This window comes from Dermochelys coriacea, chromosome 4 (genome assembly GCF_009764565.3).
Source record: "Dermochelys coriacea isolate rDerCor1 chromosome 4, rDerCor1.pri.v4, whole genome shotgun sequence".
NCBI lineage: Eukaryota > Metazoa > Chordata > Testudines > Dermochelyidae > Dermochelys > Dermochelys coriacea.
The window spans coordinates 82,090,978-82,116,782 of NC_050071.1; the positions used below are offsets into that span (position 1 = coordinate 82,090,978).

At 43.6% G+C, this 25,805-nt stretch overlaps 1 protein-coding gene across 3 annotated transcripts in view; it reads right to left on the reverse strand.

Annotated features, from left to right (window-relative positions):
• The window catches only part of IRF2 (interferon regulatory factor 2), a 68,666-nt gene extending 58,430 nt beyond the window's left edge, over positions 1-10,236 (reverse strand). Inside the window, exon 1 of one of the 3 annotated variants that reach the window (XM_043513584.1) lies at positions 9,945-10,236. The gene's annotated coding sequence lies outside the window, so the exon portion shown is untranslated. Of the gene's footprint in view, positions 1-9,544; positions 9,766-9,944 lie in introns of those variants that run through there. The other 2 variants (XM_038399383.2, XM_043513583.1) reach the window with 2 other exon arrangements.
• Between the last annotated feature and the right edge of the window lie 15,569 nt (positions 10,237-25,805).

Sequence of the window (25,805 nt, forward strand, 5' to 3'; positions counted from 1 at the left end):
ATCCCAGCTTTAGACTGGTTTCAGAGTAGCAGCCGTGTTAGTCTGTATCAGCAAAAAGAAAAGGAGTACTTGTTGCACCTTAGAGACTAACAAATTTATTTGAGCATAACCTTTTGTGAGCTACAGTTCACTTCACTGGATGCATTCAGTGGAAAATACAGTGGGGAGATTTTATATACACAGAGAACATGAAACAGTGGGTGTTACCATACACACTGTAACAAGAGTGATCAGGTATGGTGAGCTATTACCACCAGCAGGAGAGGAAAAAAAAAACCTTTTGTAGTGATAAACAAGGTGGGCCATTTCCAGCAGTTGACAAGAACATGTGAGGAACAGTAGGGGGGGAAATAAACATGGGGAAATAGTTTTACTTTGGGAGTGGATGTGTCAAAGACTGGGAGTGAATGTGTCATTACACAAAAAGAAAAGGAGTACTTGTGGCACCTTAGAGACTAACAAATTTATTAGAGCATAAGCTTTCGTGAGCTACAGCTCACTTCATCGGATGAAGTGAGCTGTAGCTCACGAAAGCTTATGCTCTAATAAATTTGTTAGTCTCTAAGGTGCCACAAGTACTCCTTTTCTTTTTGCGAATACAGACTAACACGGCTGCTACTCTGAAACCTGTCATTACACAGTCTTTATTCAAACCTAATGTAGTAGGGACTGTTTCTGTCTTGGTCTCCTGTCCAGCACCAACCACACAATCAATGTTTAATACACTATCAACGATAAAAATAGGGTTTAAACCAAATATCAAAAACAAAAAAAACCCATGATCTCAGTCTCCCCTTAGTAGTGTTGTAGCAGCTCAGAGGGAATTAGTAAGGCTATGTTTACATTTCTGAAGATACCCAAGAAGAGAAAAGGCCAGTTTCAGTGGAAGCAATCTATGGAGTGTGTTGAAGGAGGACTTTTCAGGTAATTTAGCCATGGACTGAACCTGAGGTAATAATATAACTCATTCAAACAGTACTTGCTTCTCATGATTTGCTTTGTTTTCATAACGTATCTTTTTCTGCAATACACAGCAAAGACTGTTTGCACCCTATACTAAAGTACAATCTAATGTTTGCTTAAAGGTTTCGTTCTATTGTCTGGGTGTGGGCTGTTTCTACAATTCTAGTTAATAACTAACCTGTATTTATACTACTGTCAAAGGTAAGCATTCCTATCTTTAGGCCACCAATACCTAGCCACCTGGGGGGCATCAAACACAATCCGCTCATGAGATTGGGGTTCACTTCACTTAACTGAAAAGCACTGTTATTTTCCTGACACCTGTCTGGAAGTTTCATTATTAACAATAAGAATATGTTTATTCTTGCTCATTGAGTTCCACCTCTAAACTTAGCATTCTAACTAAGCAGTAAAAATGAACACAGAATCATACCATAATTGGGGCCTGGAATGTATTGAATCACCCAGACTGCATACTGAAAATGTTTCTGATGCATGGACTTATTTATGATTGCAAAAACAGCATATGAAAGAAGCAGATGTGTACACAAAAGACTGATTGAACCAGTGCAGTTATTACAAAGCTACCAGTTAAATCAAAATACTGAGAAATTTATAAGAAAACTGCTTCTTTTCATGACTGTAGTTAAAGATTTGCACTAAAAGAAGCACCAAATATGAAATACTCAATATTGTCTCTTACACAGATCACATGATTTAATCCTCCTTGTTGTAACAATGGCTCTTTCCACCGATACAGAATGTAGGAGGATGTTCTCTATTTTTTAAATGTGGGTTTTTTGTTTTTTGTTTTGTTTTTTTTTTAGCAAATTTGGTGTTCTTCAGAGACTAACAGCAATAGAGAGAGCCTAACTTGTAACATGAAAAGGAGTACTTGTGGCACCTTAGAGACTAACTTGTAACATGACAGCTATTTCTATCCTGAGACTTTCCTAAGTAGAGACTGTCTGTAAGTGGCAAATATTCACTTAGATAGAGACCACCAAACTTATTTCACTTATGATCTAATAAGGAAAAAAAATATATATCTAACTAAAAAGATTTTCATCCACCTTTCTTCCAAATTTCAGCTCTCCAGAACATTCTTTGCATGCTAAGAATTTTGGTGTGTTTGAATTTAGTGCATCTCACAGACATCAGTCTGAAATCCCTGAAAATAGAAGTCTCCTGACTATCCATAGAACAGCTCCAACATAGTCTGTGTAAGCTTCCCTGTACTGTCCTTCAACATAGACCTGAAAGGTTCATCTCTAGAGAGGAGACTAAGTCAGGCTTCATGTCTGTTCAGCACTTTGCTCCTTTATTGAGATCCTAGCTAGCATGTGGTGGTGAGTTTTCTATTGTGAACACCTGTCCACAGGGAACTGAGTGAAATTCATTTCACATTATCACCCAAGCAGCCATCATCAGATGTAAAAATGTCATTTGTTACTACTGACCTGGCCTGAATTGGTGACCACACGTGAAAAATTCTATATCCTGTTACCAATCCTATTAACTATTCCATTCTCAACATGCCAATAATTTTGAATAAATTTTAGTTACATAAAACAGCTGAATGGCTCACTGTCGTCAGACTGACATGACTACTATCATTTTACTCAGTAAACATTTGTCACAGAATTTCAAAAAATTACCTCCACAAGTGAATAATACATATGGTATTGGTACATACACCTCAAAAACTTCTTTTAGTATTGTAGAGTCACTACATATACCTTCAGGTGAGAGAGAACTTGTCCTGGCCAAACTATTCAGATGACAACTTCTCTAATTCTTTTAACATGTATTCGGGTAAAGGGACATTGTCATGTAAAAATCATGTGCAAACACTCAGTTATTCACCTAATATGATTTTAAATGACAATTTTTAAACTCAATTTTCTTTGTGCTACTTATGCTCTGTGTTTTCTTTTTTCATTTCTGTCAGCTGGAAAATAAAAGCCAATGGAGTTGGTTTCAGTTTTATTTATAGTTAGTTTCAATTTTGTTTATAGTCAGTTTTGTTTTCCGGTTTTTAATGTTGCAATGTTTGGATTTCTGACACTGCAGGGAAAGTTTATTTTAAAAATATGTTTTCATTTTCTCTTCTCTCTCGCCTGGGCTCTTTTTTTAAACAAAAGTGGAAACATTTTTATTGGACACGGTTTTTATAAAAAACTTAATTTCATGTCAAATTTAAGTCACCAATGTCCCTTTAAGAGGTACTTGAATTCACATCTGCTCAAAGAAACGTTCATTCTGACAATTTAACATGTGATCTTGAAACTAAGACCTGCCAGCCTACACAATGCAGGCAAAGTTTGCAGCAGGAAGGGAAAATTTTAAAGGCCATGTCTACATGTACAGCACTGCAGCTGCACCGATGCAGCATGTCTGGTGAAGACGCTCTATGCTCACGAGAGAGAGAGCTCTCCTGTCGGCATAATAAAACCACCTCTGCAAATGGCAGAAGCTATGTCGATGGGACAATCTCTCTCACCGACCTAGCGCTGTGCATACAAACACTTATGTCGCTATAACTTACATTGCTCAAGGGAATGGTATATTCACGTCCATGAGTGACATAAATTATGCTCGCATAAGCTGTAGTGTAGCCATAGCCAAGCTCTGTAAACTAGCGGGACACCTAATTTCTCCCCGGCCGCATGGTACTACTTGTGAAGTAAAGTGTTACACAGCATGAATACAGGTATCAGAACTGGGCCTACAATGTCTGCAATTAATGTACAACACCAATATGAATACAATGGGGTAAAATCTGCCCTTGCATGCACACACAAACTCCTTTCAAGGTCATGGAAAGCCAGCGTACATATCCACAGAACAGAGTTTGGCCAATATCTTTGAATTGCAACTTTCTTTGGACATCCCCTAAGAAATTACTGATCCTTTTGTCGTACATGAACTTTAATACATCTGAAAATGTAAAGACACCTATGATTCTAATTTACTAGCAAAAGGAAGGTAGGTGGTTGTTTACAGTAGTCTACATCCGATGAAGTGAGCTGTAGCTCACGAAAGCTTATGCTCTAATAAATTTGTTAGTCTCTAAGGTGCCACGGGTACTCCTTTTCTTTTTGCAGTTAAAAGTAACATTTAAAACTTCACGTCTCTTCTAAAATTTAACTCCATCCCTGACATCAGGATTCATTGATATCCACAAACTAACCTTTGAAGGTTACTTGAAAACAGATGCGCTAGTTGTAACTCTCCAATCTGCTCTTCTCATGTGGCAAGAAATAACCTATGTTTATAGTGAATTAGCTCTTCTAATTGCACCACAAAATCAGGTGAAGTATGCTGCAACAACTGAATTTAAACAGTATGTACGATTAGAGTTTAGTTTTGTATAATGTTACATTGAGTGAAACAATGTCACACGCAAGAGATTTTTTTTAAATGCATGAATTCAAACCACTCCAAGTTAAAATGTCTAAATAATGAGTGTTGTGTTTGCTGCAAGCCACCCCCGAGAGAACAAACTAATACATCACTAGATCACTAATTTAAACAAAATTGACTATCATTATGTTTAAAAAAAACATATTTCTTTAAAGTTCAAAATTTCTGTAATACTTTCTCTTTAGATCATTAAGAGAACTAGAATACTTCAATCATTTACAAGAGGCTACATCTGAAAAGTCCCATCCTGTTTTTAAAGGTTACAGGAATTAAAAGTGTTTTGAGCTCTATGAAAGAAAAGTGCTATGTAAATGCTAAATGTATAATTGTTATGTGTAAATCATTAACTGGCGTTTAAAGTCAATTCCTGTTTTTCTAATATTCTAGTGCTGTTGTAGCTGTCTTGATCCCAGGATATGAAAGAGACAAGGCGGGTGAGGTAATATCTGTTATTGCTCCAACTTCCGTTGGTGAGAGACAAGCTTTTGAGCTCTAGAGAGCTCTTCTTGGGTGACCTCACCCACTTTGTTCTCCTAATAGATATTTTTACCCTAATCAATGATTCTGCATAGCAACTTAGTAGGGATCCTAATTAATAATTCAATAAAACTTTTGAAACAGTGGGGTAAATTCACTAATCTGATGATTCATTTGTCCTATGATCTTATGCATGTGTAATTAACACACAATTTAACAAAGACCAATACTTGTTTATTACTCCCACTTTATTTATTTTCACTTGTAAATTTCCCAAAACATACTAGAAGGGATTTTTAAGTTATCAACAGTCTTTCCATAACTGCTTCGTCCAATATAAACTTCTAATGCACTGAACAGCTGGCAAGTGTGGGGTTTTTTTAAATGAAAATTCTATACAATGTATAGTTTGTTACCTGATGGTCTTGTCAGCATGATTCAGACCCAGATTCTGCAAGCATTTACACACATGCTTAATGTTAGGTATGTGTATATAGTCCCACTGAAGTCAAGTTCACGAGTGGTTGCAGGAGTGGGGCTTCAGTATGTATATCTTCAATACTGCATGGTCAGGTTACCTTAAATAACTCTTATGTCCTTAAATCTACAGTCATCACAGGACTCTGAAGAACTGAGTTTTTATTATGCTAATCTGTACTTAAATCCCTAACTTCAACTTCACTGTTACAGTCAGAGGAACCAAATAAAAGCCATATGCCTGTTCATTTACTATACTAAAGTTGGACAAGGAACTGGTAATGAATAATTATCTTTTTCTTCTTTTTCTGCACAGGAATTGTCTACAAATAGACCAAGATTTTCTTGTAGTTATTTGTTATCAGAAATTCTTGGTCAGTGGCTTGTTCACAATAAGTTCACTGTGAATATCCAGTATTCAAAATTTTAAATTGAACTGTTCTGAATGGACACATAAGTCACATAGTAAGTTTCTCCTCTCTGACTAGATAAGCATAACTCAGAATTAGGCCACCACTGTGGACACACACAACTGCAAATTCAAAATGTGCTTTCATCAAATATTCTGCAATATTTGATAAAAAGAATACAGTATGGGTCAGATTCACCAATATGGCTTGACTGTTTATGACATTCAAGCAACACAAAGCAGTCATAAACCGGATTTAACTGATCAATGATCAGTTAATCTGGGTTAACAGCAGCTTTACATAACTGAAGTAGTGCAAAGCAGCTAGAATGTACTAGTGAATCTGGCCCCTTGTACCTACCGCCAGCAATTTGTAACATTTATATCAAAGCAGGCACATGCTTTTATAGTTCTAATTTAAAACTCTGCGTTAAAGGTCTGAACAGCTCAAGAGCAGGGAAACACTTGGAAACACTTAAAACACACACACACACACACACACACACACTTACTTTTATACATGAGTAGTTCCATGCCATTGATAGGACTACTGGTTTGCTTAAAGCTATGTATATGCATGTTTAAAGGATATGGATACAGATTAGCAGAGAAGGAAAAGGAAAATAAACAGTGTATTATTACCTATGTTGTGAGTTTGTTTCCTGGTGACAAAATTGCAGTACACAGTACAACATATTCATTGCTAGTGCAAGTAAACACTGTATCAAGAAAACCATTGCTCTCAGACTGAACACTCAGCTCTTCTGCTGTTTTATACCAGTATAAATGAATGATAATGTAGACAGGGCTAATCAAAAGAATACTGGTTTCAGAGTAGCAGCCGTGTTAGTCTGTATTCGCAAAAAGAAAAGGAGTACTTGTGGCACCTTAGAGACTAACAAATTTATTAGAGCATAAGCTTTCGTGAGCTACAGCTCACTTCATCGGATGCAAAAGAATACTATCATTGAAGATTACTTAGAAGGCAAACTTATGGTACTTAACACATAGAGGACATGCAAAGAGCAGCCCAGGATAGACAGGCCTTGTTCATGCTCTAAGCAACATCTGACAGCAGGGGAAAGATTCAGACTCATTCAGAATGTTGATCTGTCTCACAGAAACTTTGAATCTTAACTGTGCTGCTTTCATAATTATGTCACCATTTTCCAGTTACAGTGAATTTAAATGTTGGTGCAGTAGTGAATTCTCTTGTCACAGTACTAGGTAAAGCATTTACTGCAAGAGGTAAACTATGCAAGACTATTAAAATAATTATTTTAAATGTATGTTTAAATTTAGAAGTTGATACTTCATCTCAACAAACTGGAGTGCTAGTTTACAATTCCTGCTATATCTAAGTGACTGCAATCTAAAAATCTCCGCACATCAAATTGTGTTATAAATTATAATCATATAATAATTAAGCACAAAGACTTTGACACTGAAAACAGTAAAACTCTTCTGAGTGAGAATTTGATCCTGCATGTTGTACATATACAAAACCCTATTATTTTCATAGGGAATTTTGTTTGGGAAAAGTGCCCAGGACATGGCCCCTTAGCCTGATGGTGTTCACTTTGATTAATAATCAGATCCCAAGTACATCACCCAGAATGTGCTTAGTGAAACCAATATAAATAACACATTTCAAACATCAATACCAACTGAAAGATGAAACTTCAAGTAGTGCAAAAGTGTGGAATATATTTTTTTAAAATACAAGACTCCAATCCTGCAAGCTGATCCATGCGGGTGGTACTCTGTGCCTATGCACTGACTTCAATAAGGTGCCGTGCAGATATTAGGGATCTGCCTGGGTGGATCAACTTGGTAGCTTCGTGCACGAAGGGCACAAGACAGAAATACTTTTTCAGTCATGTTTTACAGGACATCGCTATCCCATTTAGATCACAATTCCAACACACACAACAGAAACACAAACAAACAAACAAAAAAACCCAAACCCAGTGTTATTATCTAGAGCTGCTTTTACAAGCATTTAATACCACAGTAATAGCCGTTATAGAAAAATCTTAGATTCAAAGTGTGTACTACTGTCATATAAAATCTTATAAGGCAATTGGCCACATCTACAGACCCATGTCTCAAGGACATTTTGCTTCTGCTAGGAAAATTTCCCATACTTGTCAATGAGCATCTTAGAATGTAAACTTGCTGGGAATGCCTCTGTGTTCTGCATATTTTTGTACCCAATGCATAATGCAGGTTCCCCAAGGTCTTCCTTGATGGGACTTCCTACAACTATAGCTGTTAGCAGTGATGCCTTGAAGGGCATTTTTCACAGCTTTCCCACGAGACATAACGTTGGGAGCCCTAGTATAGGCACCCACCATCTGCCACAGGTGTTTTAAGCACCGTATCACCTAACTGGCGCAAGGCAAGTCTACTGACAACCATGCTTAGGTAGGAAATGGCAGTTTAGATACTCCAAGCAGGGCTGTTATAGGCCCAAGTTATAGACCAACAGTCACAAGAGGTCTCTCAACACTGCTAACACCAGGGGAACTGAGCCAGCAAATATCTGGATCATTTTCCCTAGTACAGCCCGGGCTATTCAAGGGTAAAGGTTGTTTGGCGGCTAGCACAGACAGGGCCAAACTGTGCTCTAGGCCCGTGCACATGGGTGCGCTTCTAACAGGGACGGGAGGGGACTCTCCCCCTATGCTTTTGGGCCGCGCCAGGAGGAGGAAGGAAGCCCTGATCCTGATCACGTGCCGCTGGAAGACAAGCGGCAGCCCTCAGGCCAGGGCTGCAGCGAGTCAGGAAGGGGGCTGGGCCCTAGCTACACGGACTAGCAGTGCCACAAGCTCTGTCCCTCTCCCCGGCTGGCGGGAAGGGGACACCCAGGGTCAGCAGCTCCGCAGCAGAGTCAGGGCCTGGCCTCCCGCTGCGGAAGGGGGAAAAGACCCAGGCAGCCGCTGCGAACCCCGCCCCGGGAGCTGCGCCGGCCCGCGCGCGCGCCGCCCGCCAGAGCCCGAACGCCGGCGGCAGCCAGTGGCTCGCGGCAGGCCCCCGGGCTCGGCCCCGCCATTGGGCGCGAGACGCGGCTGCGTCACCGCCCGCCGCGGGAGGGGGAGGGGGAAGGACGGGAAAGGAGGAAGTGCTGGGGCTTGTATAACAACACCGGGGGGGGGGGGGAGTGAGTGACACCCTGCGGCCCCGGCCCCACCCCCACCCGGCGGCTCCCGCCTGCAGGCCCGGCCGGGAGCTCTGCCCTTGCGCCCCCAGCCCGGGCCTGCAGCCGCCGCCAGGCCTCCGCAGGGAGCAGCGGCCCCGCGGGACTCACTTCGCCCCCGTCCCCCTCCAAGGCCCCGGGGCCGCAACAAGTGCCGCGGCCGAGCCCCGCACATCCGGGGATCCGCGCCCGCCCCCAAGCCAGGCCCGGCCCGCCGCTCGCTCCCTGGGCCGGGCGGGGAAGGGGTTACTCGGCCTCCCCTGCCGCGCCCGACGCGCACAGCCCAGGGGGGCCGCCGCTGCCCTGCGCCCTTGCTGTGACTCCCGCTCCCTCCCCCGCGGCTGCTGAGCAGCACTTGCTCCCGCGCGGTACATCTCTCACCCCGGCTCCCCTGCCGCCAGCATCGGCCCCGAACCCAGCGGGCCCCCCGCGGCCGGGGTGCCGATCGCCCGCGGCCCCCACCCCCGCTCAGCTCCGCCACTCCATTCGCTTGCCGGGTGCCGCAGTGACGGGCGGCCAGCCTCGCGCCGCGGGGGTGGAAGTTGCTGCTTTTATGTCCCTCCGTGTCGTTTGGCGTCTTTTTCTCCTCTTGCCTTTTTCTTTTCCCCGTCCAACTCTCTCTCGCTCGCTTCCCCATCCGTCACAGCGGGAGAATTAAATGCTTCCCTCCTTTGTTTCCGTTGTTGACCATCTCCCCCGCATTAGACTCAAAATAAATTCAAAGCCCAAACCCCGCTGATCTGGACACACGGTCGGTCTCGCCGCGGTCCGAGACAAACACATCTCCTTCCTTCCAGTCGATCACCTTCTCAAATGCAAAAGTGAAATTAACCTTCCTTTCCCTAGCAGCAGCTTCACCTAAAATCATATGATCCATAACACCGCTGACCTTTTATTTTTAAATCAATATTAATTATTTGAGAGCAGGCACTTCCTGTTTGCCAAACATTTGTGTAAATCCACATACAGAGAGAGTAGTAGTTAAAAAATTACCTTGTTTAATGTGTTATTCGCGGTATTTATATAATTCCTCAAGGTTAACGCTGTTGCCAGGGGATGCAAAATGGAAATGAAAACACTCAGCTGAATAATCGCAGGAGCAAAACTAAAAGTTACTCCCTCTGCTTTGGCTGAGAAGAGTCCAGATCGAAAGCAAAACAAGGAGAGGAAACTGCGAGGAGCTGAGGCTTGGAAATCCCCCCCACCTCTCCCCGGCCTGTTTGTGCGGGGGGAGGGGGGAGCTGAGATGGGAGAGGTGCGGAAGTTTACCCCAGCCTTTCATTGGCAGACACAGCCGCTTTCATCATTTCTCGGAAAAGTCGATTTCATTTTCACTTCCCTCCAGCCGCGGCAGCGAGCAGCAGCATGTTAGTGTGTTAAAGGCAGAGAGAGAGAGACAGAAAGAGCTTTCAGTTCCAGGGCACACAAAACTAAAGACACAAGACCGCATTTTCCCCTCCTCCAAACAATCCACAAATAAGTGACTGGCAGATAGTTCTCTTCTAGGGTGGAGTGGGATTTTGGGGGGAAATGTCCCAGCCTCCAGATCTCTATGGAAATACAGATTTAAAGGGAAATAAACTTATGTGCTGAAATTGGGCATGCACAAGCCTGCACTTAAAATGATATGGAAAACAAACCTAGTGTCTGAAGTATATAAGAAATGGGCCAGAATTAAAAGCCAAGTGAATATGGTTGGTTGAACCTAAAATAGGTCCACAAATTCAGTATGCTTAACAAGCACAATGCAGGTCTGTGCTACCACTAATAGAATATGTGCAAATTCAGCAGTTGGCCAGGGTATTCATGGCCAGCACATACTCAATTTCTCCACAGAAAGATCTATCTTATGTGCACTTTGACCATGGCATCTGAAAACCTTACATTTAATTCTCAAGCCTTCCTTTAGTCTTTATTCAAAGCTCCAGTTGTCACTGAAATAATAAATATTTCTCATCTAGGGTCCCAGTCCCACATGTCTTTGCTCAAATGGAGTATGATAGTAATCCCATCAATATGCATGCATCTTTGCATGATTGGGCCTCAAGTAAGATTGCCAGGTGTGGTTTGAATTTGTAAACCACATTCATTTTTTGTTTAAAGCACTGTATTTTAAATTTTAAAATAACAATAAGACAAAATGTGAATGACTGCAGCTCATCCATGACATGAAAATTCCCAGCACACTAGTTCAAACAACTCATTCTGGAAAAGGTTTCAGAGTAGCAGCCGTGTTAGTCTATATTCGCAAAAAAGAAAAGGAGTACTTGTGGCACCTTAGAGACTAACAAATTTATTTGAGCATAAGCTTTCGTGAGCTACAGCTCACTTCATCGGATGGAGAAGGAGAACAGTGACAAGGGTGAGCTTATGCAATATTTGGTGACTCTTATAATTTCCAGTTACAGGTTTCAGAGTAGCAGCCGTGTTAGTCTGTATTCGCAAAAAGAAAAGGAGTACTTGTGGCACCTTAGAGACTAACAAATTTATTAGAGCATAAGCTTTCGTGAGCTACAGCTCACTTCATCGGATGCATTTGGTGGAAAAAACAGAGGAGAGATTTATATACACACACACAGAGAACATGAAACAATGGGTTTATCATACACACTGTAAGGAGAGTGATCACTTAAGATAAGCCATCACCAGCAGCAGGGGGGGGAAAGGAGGAAAACCTTTCATGGTGACAAGCAAGGTAGGCTAATTCCAGCAGTTAACAAGAATATCAGAGGAACAGTGGGGGGTGGGGTGGGAGGGAGAAATACCATGGGGAAATAGTTTTACTTTGTGTAATGACTCATCCATTCCCAGTCTCTATTCAAGCCTAAGTTAATTGTATCCAGTTTGCAAATTAATTCCAATTCAGCAGTCTCTCATTGGAGTCTGTTTTTGAAGCTTTTTTGTTGAAGGATAGCCACTCTTAGGTCTGTGATCGAGTGACCAGAGAGATTGAAGTGTTCTCCAACTGCTTTTTGAATGTTATAATTCTTGACGTCTGATTTGTGTCCATTCATTCTTTTACGTAGAGACTGTCCAGTTTGGCCAATGTACATGGCAGAGGGGCATTGCTGGCACATGATGGCATATATCACATTGGTAGATGCGCAGGTGAACGAGCCTCTGATAGTGTGGCTGATGTGATTAGGCCCTATGATGGTATCCCCTGAATAGATATGTGGAAAGAGTTGGCAACGGGCTTTGTTGCAAGGATAGGTTCCTGGGTTAGTGGTTCTGTTGTGTGGTGTGTGGTTGCTGGTGAGTATTTGCTTCAGATTGGGGGGCTGTCTGTAAGCAAGGACTGGTCTGTCTCCCAAGATCTGTGAGAGTGATGGCTCGTCCTTCAGGATAGGTTGTAGATCCTTGATGATGCGTTGGAGAGGTTTTAGTTGGGGGCTGAAGGTGATGGCTAGTGGCGTTCTGTTGTTTTCTTTGTTGGGCTTGTCCTGTAGTAGGTGACTTCTGGGTACTCTTCTGGCTCTGTCAATCTGTTTCTTCACTTCAGCAGGTGGGTATTGTAGTTGTAGGAATGCATGATAGAGATCTTGTAGGTGTTTGTCTCTGTCTGAGGGGTTGGAGCAAATGCGGATATATCGTAGCGCTTGGCTGTAGACAATGGATCGAGTGGTATGATCTGGATGAAAGCTAGAGGCATGTAGGTAGGAATAGCGGTCAGTAGGTTTCCGATATAGGGTGGTGTTTATGTGACCATCTCTTATTAGCACCGTAGTGTCCAGGAAGTGGATCTCTTGTGTGGACTGGTCCAGGCTGAGGTTGATGGTGGGATGGAAATTGTTGAAATCATGGTGGAATTCCTCAAGAGCTTCTTTTCCATGGGTCCAGATGATGAAGATGTCATCAATGTAGCGCAAGTAGAGTAGGGGCATTAGGGGACGAGAGCTGAGGAAGCGTTGTTCTGAGTCAGCCATAAAAATGTTGGCATACTGTGGGGCCATGCGGGTACCCATCGCAGTGCCGCTGATTTGAAGGTATACATTGTCACCAAATGTGAAATAGTTATGGGTCAGGACAAAGTCACAAAGTTCAGCCACCAGGTTAGCCGTGACAATATCGGGAATACTGTTCCTGACGGCTTGTAGTCCATCTTTGTGTGGAATGTTGGTGTAGAGGGCTTCTACATCCATAGTGGCTAGGATGGTGTTTTTAGGAAGATCACCAATGGACTGTAGTTTCCTCAGGAAGTCAGTGGTGTCTCGAAGATAGCTGGGAGTGCTGGTAACGAAGGGCCTGAGGAGGGAGTCTACATAGCCAGACAATCCTGCTGTCAGGGTGCCAATGCCTGAGATGATGGGGCGTCCAGGATTTCCAGGTTTATGGATCTTGGGTAGCAGATAGAATACCCCAGGTCGGGGCTCCAGGGGTGTGTCTGTGCGGATTTGTTCTTGTGCTTTTTCAGGGAGTTTCTTGAGCAAATGCTGTACTTTCTTTTGGTAACTCTCAGTGGGATCAGAGGGTAATGGCTTGTAGAAAGTGGTGTTGGAGAGCTGCCTAGTAGCCTCTTGTTCATACTCCGACCTATTCATGATGACGACAGCACCTCCTTTGTCAGCCTTTTTGATTATGATGTCAGAGTTGTTTCTGAGGCTGTGGATGGCACTGTGTTCTGCATGGCTGAGGTTATGGGGTAAGCGATGCTGCTTTTCCACAATTTCAGCTCGTGCACGTCGGCGGAAGCACTCTATGTAGAAATCCAGGCTGCTGTTTCGACCTTCAGGAGGAGTCCACCCAGAATCCTTCTTTTTGTAGTGTTGGCAGGAAGGTCTCTGTGGGTTAATATGTTGGTCAGAGGTGTTTTGGAAATATTCCTTGAGTCTGAGACGTCGAAAATAGGATTCTAGGTCACCACAGAACTGTATCATGTTCGTGGGGGTGGAGGGGCAAAAGGAGAGGCCCCGAGATAGGACAGATTCTTCTGCTGGGCTAAGAGTATAGTTGGATACAGAATGATCTATCTTTAAAAGATTTTTGTTTCTTTTTCACACGATTTGCTGACATTTAAAATATTATAATATTGTTGTATTTAAAAATATACCTGCAAGGAAATCCTATATTTTTACAAAGAACCAACAGTGTCAATGACAATTGATATTTTAAAAAAATCATTTGGCCCATCCAATGAAAACAAAAATCAAGTTGTTTTAGTATATTTATTCCTCTTTCCATATCTTATTTGTAGGGTTGTCAATTAGGGAACATCAGTCCACCATCTCTTCTATCCATGTGTGAGGCTCCCTTTTTAAAAGTGAGAGGGACTATCTCTGTTCCTCCAAATATCTTCCAGACCGTTGTCTCCTTTTCCCATCAGGTGTCCTGTTCTCCAGTTGGCCACAAACAGAGAAACATCTCAATTTATAGACTATATTGGGAATGCAAAACTGCTTAACTAAGGCCCAACCAGTGGACATGGAGAGAAGGTGGATGACTGCTAGAGTCAAAAAAGTTACCTCTTCCCAAATCTCCCAGCAAAGACAGGTCATCTTGTCTCCCATTTTTGCTGCTGTTAGAGAGAGTCAGAAATTGTCTGCTGGATGTCTATGCATCATACAGGGTTGTGTTCTCTCTTTGCAGCAGTACAGAAATCGAAATTAAAAAAAAGACCGGATGGCACAGAATTTGGTAATTCCAGAGTATACAGCACCCTTCATTTTTAGCACACTGTTTCAAATCCAATCCAGGTCAATAATGACTGAAAGGTATCACCATCTGAAGCCTGCTTGGTGAACTGTGCAAAATGATTCAGTCCAGCTTCTCGTGACCACATGAGAACAACCATCACACTTGACATCCATTTTGGACAGTTTGAGCTGACAGGCCAAGAACTAAATGAGCAATGATTGAGCATGGCAACCAAGTATTCTTTGCTGATAGTCTATAAATACAATTCATAAAATAAAAAGAAGGATCTCTGTAAATTATCCTCCTCCCCAGGGAAAAAAATTGTATTTGTCCAGTTCTTCAATTCTCATCTCCTTCCCCAAACCCCAAAGGTCAAAAGCTGCAAGATATTCAGTGTTCCTTTCATCACTTATTTCATCACCTTAAGACTTCTACAGCCATTGATATTACTGATAATATCTTACAGACTTAAGATATCTACATCCTGTTTCTGAAGAAACTTTAATACTGATAGCAGGAAGAACAGAGCCTGAGGAGTGTCTAATGTTTGTGAAAAAAATAACTAAATAGCTTAATCCCCAATTCATAGATTTCACAGATTCCAAGGCCAGAAGGGACCATTACAGTCACTTAGTCTGATGTCCTGTAAAACAGGCCATAGAATGTCTCAAAATATTCCTAGACCAGATCTTTTAGAAAAACAGTGACTTTTTAAAAATGTCAGTGATGGAGAAATCACCACAACCCTTGGTAAACTGTTCTAGTGGTTAAAAATTTATACCTTATTTCCAGTCTGAATTTGTCTAGTTTCAATTTCCAGCCATTGGATCATGTTATACCTTTCTCTGCTAGATTGAAGAGCCCATTATTAAATATTTGGTGTTGTAGCCATGTTGATCCCAGGATATTAGAGACACAAGATGTGTGAAGTAATATCTTTTGCTGGACCAACTTCTGTTGATGAGAGAGACAAACTTTTAAGCTCTTCTTCTGATCTGTGAAATGGAGTGTCACAGCTAAATACAAGGTGGAACAGCCTGTTTAGCATAAGTAGTTAATATATATTTCAAGGGGACATTCAAGGTTAAGTGGTCCATTAACACCTCTCCAGTCATTCAGAGTGGGATGTGGGGGGGAGAGGGCAGTTTAGTGCATTACAGATTGTTGTAATAAGCCATAAACCCAGTGTCTCTACTCAGTCCATGCTTTTTGGTATGTAGCAAAGTTATTAATTTAAACTCCCAGGCTCATCTTTTGAAGATATTATGCAGGTTTCCTTTCAGGATGAGGACTGAGGGGTCAGATATAGAGTGATCGCTTTCTGAAAAGTTTTCATCCACAGGTGATATAGTGTCTTTTATCATTTTTCTGTGAGAGTTCATTTGAGAATGTAGTGATTGCCTGGTTTCACCCACATAATTGTTGGGGCTCTGGATGCGGTACTCCACATGTTCTGACATGCATGTGTAGGACCCATGGATTCTGAAAGGTGTGTTGTGGGGTATTAATTGCTGTAACAGTGCAGAAACCTGCACAACACCTTCAATAGACAAGCCTGAGAGTTTAAATTCATAACTTTGCTAGATACTAAAAATCATGGACTGAATAGAGACACTGGATTTACAGCTTATGACAACAATCTGTAACCCACTAAACCATCTTCTCAGCCTTGCTCCCCCATGGCTGGAAGGGTGTTAATAGGCCACTTCACCTTGAATGGTCCCTTGAAATACATGTTAACTACTTATACTAAACAATCTGTTCCACCTTTTATTTAGCAGTGACACTCTGAATACATTTCTCAGACCTGAAGAAGAATCTGTGTAAACTTGAAAGATTGTTTCAGAGTAGCAGCCGTGTTAGTCTGTATTCACAAAAAGAAAAGGAGAACTTGTGGCACATTAGAGACTAACAAATTTATTTGAGCATAAGCTTTCGTGAGCTACAGCTCACTTCATCGGATGCATTTGGTGGAAAATACAGTGGGGAGATTTATATACACACACAGAGAACATGAAACAATGGGTTTTATCATACACACTGTAAGGAAAAAGAAAAGGAGTACTTGTGGCACCTTAGAGACTAACAAATTTATTAGAGCATAAGCATCCGATGAAGTGAGCTGTAGCTCACGAAAGCTTATGCTCTAATAAATTTGTTAGTCTCTAAGGTGCCACAAGTACTCCTTTTCTTTTTGCGAATACAGACTAACATGGCTGCTACTCTGAAACTGTAAGGAAAGTGATCACTTAAGATGAGCCATCACCAGCAGCGGGGGGGGGGGGTGAGGAGGAAAACCTTTCATGTGACAAGCAAGGTAGGCTATTTCCAGTAATTAACAAGAACATCTGAGGAACAGTGGGGGGTGGCGTGGGGGGGAGAAATAACATGGGGAAATAGTTTTACTTTGTGTAATGACTCATCCATTCCCAGTCTCTATTCAAGCCTAAGTTAATTGCATCCAGTTTGCAAATTAATTCCAATTCAGCAGTCTCTCCTTGGAGTCTGTTTTTGAAGTTTTTTTGTTGAAGGATAGCCATCCTCAGGTCTGTAATCAAGTGACCGGAGAGATTGAAGTGTTCTCCGACTGGTTTTTGAATGTTATAATTCTTGACATCTGATTTGTGTCCATTTATTCTTTTACATAGAGACTGTCCAGTTTGACCAATGTACATGGCAGAGGGGCATTGCTGGCACATGGTGGCATATATCACATTGGTAGATTGGTAGGTGAACGAGTCTCTGATAGTGTGGCTGATGTGATTAGGCCGTATGATGGTGTCCCCTGAATAGATTTGTTAGTCTCTAAGGTGCCACAAGTTCTCCTTTTCTTTTTTTGAAAGTTTGTCTCTCTCACCAGCAGAAGTTGGTCCAATAAAAGATATTACCTCACCTACCTTGTCTCTCTAATGTTCCCCACATAGGTATGCAGGGCTTGTTGTCAGATACAGCACAGCTGAGCCGCTGTAGCATTTTAGGACATGGCTACACTGGAAACTTCAAAGCACTGACGCAGGAGCACTCCCACAGCAGCGCTTTGAAGTACGAGTGTGGTCGCGTATGAGTGCTGGGAGACAGCTCTCCCAGTGCTCCTGGTAATCCACCTCCACAAGGGGATTAGCTCCGAATGCTGGGAGCGCAGCATTTTTACACTAACGCTTTAAAGCACTCAGACTTGCTGCGCTCATGGGGTGATTTTTCACTCCCCCTGAGCCAGCAAGTTAGAGCGCTATAAAATGTAAGTATAGCCAAGCCCTTAGTGAAGACGCTACTATGCTGACAGAAGAGCTTCTCTCATCAGCATAGTTAATCCACCTCCCCGAGAGCCAGTAGCTGTGTTGGTGGGAGAAGTTCTCCCATTGATAGAGTACTATCTACACTGGGGGTTAGGTCAGTAAACTATGTCACTCAGGGGTGGAGATTTTTCACATCTCTGAACCATGTAGTTGTACCAATATAAGTCTGTAGTGTAGACCTGGCCTCATAGACTGTAGTGAAGTTACCCCTAAATGTAAGCAAGGTATTTATTAAGTACATGCCTAACTTTAAGCACATGATCAGTCCCATCAGAGTCAGTGAAATCAACCATATGATTAAAGTTAGGCATGTGGATAAGTACATTACCTGAAATGGGGCCAAAAGAAGTAGAGAGTCCAACTTTCAAATTCTAGCTTACAGAATCCTGGCTCTCCCCTCCATTCTGCCTCAGTAACTGCGTTCACCTTTGGTGGTCTTTTTGTTTCTCATGCCTCCCACTCTAAAAGACACAGAGCATCACTCGAGCCTGCTCCTGCCGTTTCCATCCTCTTCTTCCTCGGTGGAGTCACCTTCTACTCCTTTGAAATGGATATTGTTATTTACATTCCCCCCATGCTTAGCATCCTCTTTCCTGTTTGACTTCAATGTCTGGTTCTCCTTCCTCCTCTCCTCCTAATCCTACTCTACACTTTCCTCATAGTTGCAACTTCCATATAGATAATCCCTCTGATCTTGCTGGCTCTCATTTGCCCTCCCTCATCTCCTCCTTTGTTCTTCATGTCTGGATTGATTCCCCTACGCACCGTCCTGGCAACCCTTTTGAGCTAATCTTCACCTTTTCTCTGTCTCCAGGTTCTCTTTCTCACTCTCTACTGCACTGGTGTATGATTTATACAGTGGCGGCTTAGCGGCCCCACTCTGCCCACCCAGGGCTCCTGCTGGGGAGCAGGAGAAGCCACTCTACCCCGATCCTGCTCCCCAGCAGGAGTGCTGGGCAGGGTGGCGTGGCAGGGCAACCCGCACGACCCGACCCCATTTCCCAGGCAGGGAGACTACAGGCAGAAAGGGTGGGGACGGACCCATTTGCTCTGGCCCAGGGCCCCACAAAACCATAATCCACCTCTGGATTTATATCATGTCTGCCAGTTTGCGGCGTTGGTTGCTGTGTTACTGGAGTTCGTAAAGCACAAGGCTCTACCTTCAGACATTTTCCACAAACAGATGTTATTTCCACAAATCTAGATGGAAATCACCTTCATCTGTAACTCTTTCATTCAGTGAAAAGAACAGATTATGCAATTAATTAATATTAGTGATCCCCTGAAATGATTATCATAGCATCATAGTATTATTATGGCAGGTGTCACCAGGTGACACTGATACACATAGGCCAGGTCTACACTACAGACTTATATTGGTATAACTACATTGCTCAGACGTGTGAAAAATTCACACCCTTGGGCAAGGTAGTTTTACTGAGGCAATCCCCAGCTTCTCCTGTCAACATAGCTACCTCTCAGGGAGGTGGCTTAACTATCCCAACGAAAGAACTTCTCCCATTGGTGAAGGAGCATCTTCACTTAAGCAGTACAGCAGCACAGCTGCATAGGTGAAATTGCGCTGACACAGCATTTTAAATGTAGACTTGCCCTTAGTCTTTCAAGTCCTTTTTCTTAGTGTGCCAGCAAATATTCAGAATTTAGAAGACACGCTGTGCTGTTAGGTTTTGTTATGAAAGGGTCTGTGTAGAGCTTGAGGTTCTTGGAGAGAGCACTGTAAGAGCAGTGGGAGAGTTTGGTGTCTGCCTGAGGCCTCGCTCAACAACACAAAGTTAGGTCAACATAAAACGATGCAGTCCAGTCAGTCCCAGCAGTTGAGCCTGGGCGAGCCTGATGCAGGGGAAGGAACCTGGGGTAAGTGTGTAAATGTATTTCCCATTACAATAAGGTACTGATGGCACCCCAACTTAGCCAGGCACAACCATTGACTTTTCATTAATTTACTCTGTCTAGACGGAGCCAAAGGTTTCTAGGGATGGCAGCCTTATTTCTTCCTTCATAGTAGAACACTTTCCCATGCCAGTCGGTGGTAACTTCAGCAGGCACCATTGCAATAAATATGCTAGCAGCATACAGGTCTGGGCAGCTCCAGGACACCAGCCGTGCTCTGTTTGCCAGTAGGTCCACAAGAGTCCGCAGCATCTGTTTGCTGCCAGAGAAGCCCCATTATGTCATGATGCTCTTCTTTTCCTGCTGGGTCTACTGGGCCTGTCACCTGTTTGCTCTTTCCTTCTCCATACAGCCTGCCATACTCACCCTCCAGGCCCTCTGCTCACAGACTGATGCAACACTGGCTTGCAGGATCTTGCTGAACATGTCATCCCAAGTCCTCTTCTTTCTCATCCTCACTTCCATCACTGCAGGGGGGCCAAACTCATCATGGCTGGAAAACCGAGAAGTCTGCTGCTTGCCAGGAGCTAGGATTCACGATGTGATGGAGAGACTGCCAAGACTTATCAAGCCCTCGGATCACTACCCCTTCCTGCTTCTCCACGTGGGCACCAATGATACTCCAAGAATGACCTTGAGCGGATCACTGCAGACTACTTGGCTCTGGGAAGAAGGATAAAGGAGTTTGAGGGGCAAGTGGTGTTCTCGTCCATCCTCCCCATGGAAGGAAAAGGCCTGAGTAGAGACTGTCGAATCATAGAAGTCAACAAATGGCTACACAGGTGGTGTGGGAGAGAAGGCTTTGGATTCTTTGACCATGGGATGGTGTTCCAAGAAGGAGGAGTACTAGGCAGAGACGGGCTCCACCTAACGAAGAGAGGGAAGAGCATCTTCGCAAGCTGGCTGGCTAACCTAGTGAGGAGGGCTTTAAACTAGGTTCACTGGGGGAAGGAGACCAAAGCCCTGAGGTAAGTGGGATACTGGGAGGAAGCACGAGCAGCAGAGCGCGAGAGGGGAGGGCTCCTGCCTCATACTGAGAAAGAGGGACGATCAGCAAGTTATCTCAAGTGCCTATACACAAATGCAAGAAGCCTGGGAAACAAGCAGGAAGAACTGGAAGTCCTGGCACAGTCAAGGAATCATGATGTGTTTGGAATAACAGAGACTTGGTGGGATAACTCACATGACTAGAGTACTATCATGGATGGATATAAACTGTTCAGGAAGGACAGGCAGGGCAGAAAAGGTGGGGGAGTTGTGTTGTATGTAAGGGAGCAGTATGACTGCTCAGAGCTTGGGTATGAAACTGCAGAAAAACCTGAGAGTCTCTAAGTTAAGTTTAGAAGTGTGAGCAACAAGGGTGATGTTGTGGTGGGAGTCTGCTATAGACCACCAGACTAAGAAGATGAGGTGGATGAGGCTTTCTTCTGGCAACTAACGGAAGTTACTAGATGGCAGGCCCTGGTTCTCATGGGAGACTTCACTCACCCTGATATCTGCTGGGAGAGCAATACAGCAGTGCACAGACAATCCAGGAAGTTTTTGGAAAGTGTAGGGGACAATTTCCTGGTGCAAGTTCTGGAGGAATCAACTAGGGGCAGAGCTCTTCTTGACCTGCTGCTCACAAACAGGGAAGAATTAGTAGGGGAAGCAAAAGTGGATGGGAACCTGGGAGGCAGTGACCATGAGATGGTTGAGTTCAGGATCCTGACACAGGGAAGAAAGGAGAGCAGCAGAATACGGACCCTGGACTTCAGAAAAGCAGACTTTGACTCCCTCAGGGAGCTGATGGGCAGGATCCCCTGGGAGAATAACATGAGGGGGAAAGGAATCCAGGAGAGCTGGCTATATTTTAGAGAATCCTTATTGAGGTTACAGGGACAAACCATCCTGATGTGTAGAAAGAATAGTAAATATGGCAGGTGACCAGCTTGGCTTAACAGGGAAATCCTTGCCGATCTTAAACACAAAAAAGAAGCTTACAAGAAGTGGAAGATTGGACAAATGACCAGGGAAGAATATAAAAATATTGCTCGGGCATGCAGGAGTGAAATCAGGAAGGCCAAATCACACCTGGAGTTGCAGCTAGCAAGAGATGTTAAGAGTAACAAGAAGGGTTTCTTCAGGTATGTTAGCAACAAGAAGAAAGTCAAGGAAAGTGTGGACCCCTTACTGAATGAGGGAGGCAACCTAGTGACAGAGGATGTGGAAAAAGCTAATGTACTCAATGCTTTTTTTGTCTCTGTCTTCAGGAACAAGGTCAGCTCCCAGACTTCTGCACTGGGCAGCACAGCATGGGGAGGAGGTGACCAGCCCTCTGTGGAGAAAGAAGTGGCTCGGGACTATTTAGAAAAGCTGGATGAGCACAAGTCCATGGGGCCAGATGCGCTGCATCTGAGAGTGCTAAAAGAGTTGGCAGATGTGATTGCAGAGCCATTGGCCATTATCTTTGAAAACTCATGGCAATCGGAGGAGGTCCCGGATGACTGGAAAAAGGCTAATGTAGTGCCCATCTTTAAAAAAGGGAAGGAGGAGGATCCTGGGAACTACAGGCCAGTCAGCCTCACCTCAGTCCCTGGAAAAATCATGGAGCAGGTCCTCAAGGAATCAATTCTGAAGCACTTAGAGGAGAGAGGAAAGTGATCAGGAACAGCCAGCATGAATTCACCAAGGGCACGTCATGCCTGACTAATCTAATTGCCTTCTAGGACAAGGTAACTGGCCCTGTGGATGAGGGGAAAGCAGTGGACATGTTGTTCCTTGACTTTAGCAAAGCCTTTGATACGGTCTCCCACAGTATTCTTGCCAGCAAGTTAAAGAAGTATGGGCTGGATGAACGGACTATAAGGTGGATAGAAAGTTGGCTAGATTGTTGGGCTCAACGGGTAGTGATCAATGGCTCCATATCTAGTTCGCAGCCGGTATCAAATGGTGTGCCCCAAGGGTTGGTTCTCGGGCTGATTTTGTTCAATATCTTCATTAATGATCTGGAGGATGGAGTGAATTGCACCCTCAGCAAGTTTGCAGATGACACTAAACTGGGAGGAGAGGTAGATACGCTAGAGAGTAGGGATAGGATACAGAGGGACCTAGACAAATTAGAGGATTGGGCCAAAAGAAATCTGATGAGGTTCAAGAAGGACAAGTGCAGAGTCCTGAACTTAGGACGGAAGAATCCCATGCACCACTACAGACTAGGGACCGAATGGCTAGGCAACAGTTCTGCAGAAAAGGACCTAGGGGTTACAATGGATGAGAAGCTGGATATGAGTCAACAGTGTGCTGTTGTTGCCAAGAAGGCCAATGACATTTTGGGATGTATAAGTAGGGGCATTGCCAGCAGATCGAGGGATGTGATCGTTTCCCTCTATTTGACATTGGGGAGGCCTCATCTGGAGTACTGTGTCCAATTTTGGGCCCCACACTACAAGAAGAATGTGGAAAAATTGGAAAAAGTCCAGCGGAGGGCAACAAAAATGATTAGGGGATTGTAACACATGATTTATGAGGAGAGGCTGAGGGCACTGGGATTGTTTAGTCTGCGGAAGAGAAGAATGAGGGGGGATTTGATAGCTGCTTTCAACTACCTGAAAGGGGGTTCCAAAGAGGATGGATCTAGACTGTTCTCAGTGGTAGCAGATGACAGAACCAGGAGTAATTGTCTCAAGTTGCAGTGTGGGAGATTTAGGTTGGATATTAGGAAAAACTTTTTCACTAGGAGGGTGGTGAAACACTGGAATGTGTTACCTAGGGAGGTGGTGGAATCTCCTTCCTTAGCAGTTTTTAAAGTCAGGCTTGACAAAGCCCTGGCTGGGATGATTTAGTTGGGGATTGGTTCTGCTTTGAGCAGGGGGTTGGACTAGATGACCTCCTGAGGTCCCTTCCAACCCTGATATTCTATGATTGAGCTCTAACAGTACCTGACTGTTCAAACTCAGCAGAATGCCCCTCTATCCCAGCAGCAACTTTTGCCTCACAGATATTATCCAGGACCCAGCAGAAAACTATAGCCATTGGGATATTTTTCTCACAGAGCTCCAATCTTGCGAGTAAACAACACCATGCTCCCTTCAATCCACCAAAAGCACATTCAACATCATTCTGCACCTACTGAGCTGATAATTGATTCTTTCCTTGGTGCTGTCAAGGTGTTTGTTGAACAGCTTCAAAAGCCAGCGAAGCAAGGGGTAGGCTGAGTCCCCCAGGATCAATATTAGCATTTTATCATCATCAGTGGTAATCTGCTAGTCGTGGAAAAAAAGTCCCAACTTTCTGTGGGACTTAAAGTCCTGTGTTCTTAAAGATCCAAACGTCATGCACCTTCCCAGACCAGCCAACATCGATGGTGAAGCATCCTGGTGTTCCACCAATGCTTGTATAGCCATAGAAAATTAGCCCTTTCTGTTGATATTCTCTGGGGCACGGTCGTCTGGTGCCAAAATAGGGATATGTGTGCTGTCTATTGTTCCACCATGGGTCGGGAACTCTGTAGCTGCAAATCCATCCACTGTGTCCTGCACATTCCCAAGAGTCACAGTCTTGCTGGCAGAACATGATTAATGTCCCTACACACTTCAGTGACAATGACCCCTCAACACAGATTTTTCCAACTCCAAAATGATTTCCCACTGACCAATACCAGTCCGGCATTGCAAGTTTCCACAGTACAATTGGCATTTGCTTCTCCACTGTCAGAGCAGATCTCATTTTGGTGTCCCTGCGCTGGAGAGCTGGGACAAGCTCAGTGCACAGATCCAGGAATGTGGTTTTGCAGATCCAAATTTTCTGCAGACACTGCTCATTGTCCCCAACTTCCATTATGATGTAATCCTACCAGTCAGTGCTCATTTCTCAGGCCCAGAAGCAGCATTTGCAGCTGCTCCATGAATGCCACCAACAGCTTTGAACTGACTTTGACTATGTCCCACAGCAATCTGTCCTCTAATAAATTGTCTTGTTCCTGGCTGATTCAGTTCTTGAAGCTCTGCAAATACCGGCAGAGGAGAATGCATCCTGTGTTTGCAATGCTTATGACAATAGTGCAGAGCTGTGCAGGTTACATATATCGACCAGAGATGGCGAACGGTGAAAAGGACTACATGCCTGCCTGGGATTTTTAAAAAAGGCATGAAAATTATGGGATATGGATGAAATTATGGGATGGAGAAAGTTGCATGCTGGGAAGTTGACCCCTTACTCCCAGTCACATCTGTGCAACTTGTTTCTGCCCCACTATGCATTGCCAAAATGTCCTAAAAGACATGGTGCTGGACAGTGGTCTGTTGCACACTGCGATACCTATCAATGGTGCACCACACTGTGCATCAATACAAGCACAGCGCAGACTCAAGGAGCCAAGTGGGTATGTGCATGAGCGATATATTTACGGCGGTAGCTGTATGCCAGGGTAACCTGCGTTGGCCAAAGTATGTAGTGTAGACATGGCCTGAGGTCTCTGAATATAATCAGTTTTGGATGCAGAGCTGCTCCCTGCGTTGAGTTGAGATTCCTGAAAGAAGGGATTGCCCTGCATGGTGTTTGATCACCTTTTGTTTCAGGGTTGGTGTATATTGTAACTAAAACAAGTTATATTTATAATATAGAATTTGTGTCATTGATTTCTCCTCCACTGGGAGGCACCTGCAAGGCCCTGGACTTTAGCCACTTCTTGACAAAAGTGTGTCAGAACAGGACACTGGGGTTGGAGGATGGGGCAACAGTATTTATAGAAGGAACCTGAAATGTCTCTGACAGTTTTAGATGCTAAGCATTTTTTAAACGGTTTTAGCCTTTGTGATGCAAGAGCCTGATCCTGCAACCCTTATTTACACATGTAATCCCACAGAAGACAACTGGATTACACACGTAAGTAAGGGTTTACTCTAGGCTCATGTTGTTTAGCTTCAGGCCTGCACTCATGATGAGAGGGGCTATTGACTTCAATGGGAGTAGGATCAGATTTTTAATGAGTGTCTATATTAATGTCGGGTATTGTACATGGGCTAAATCCTGT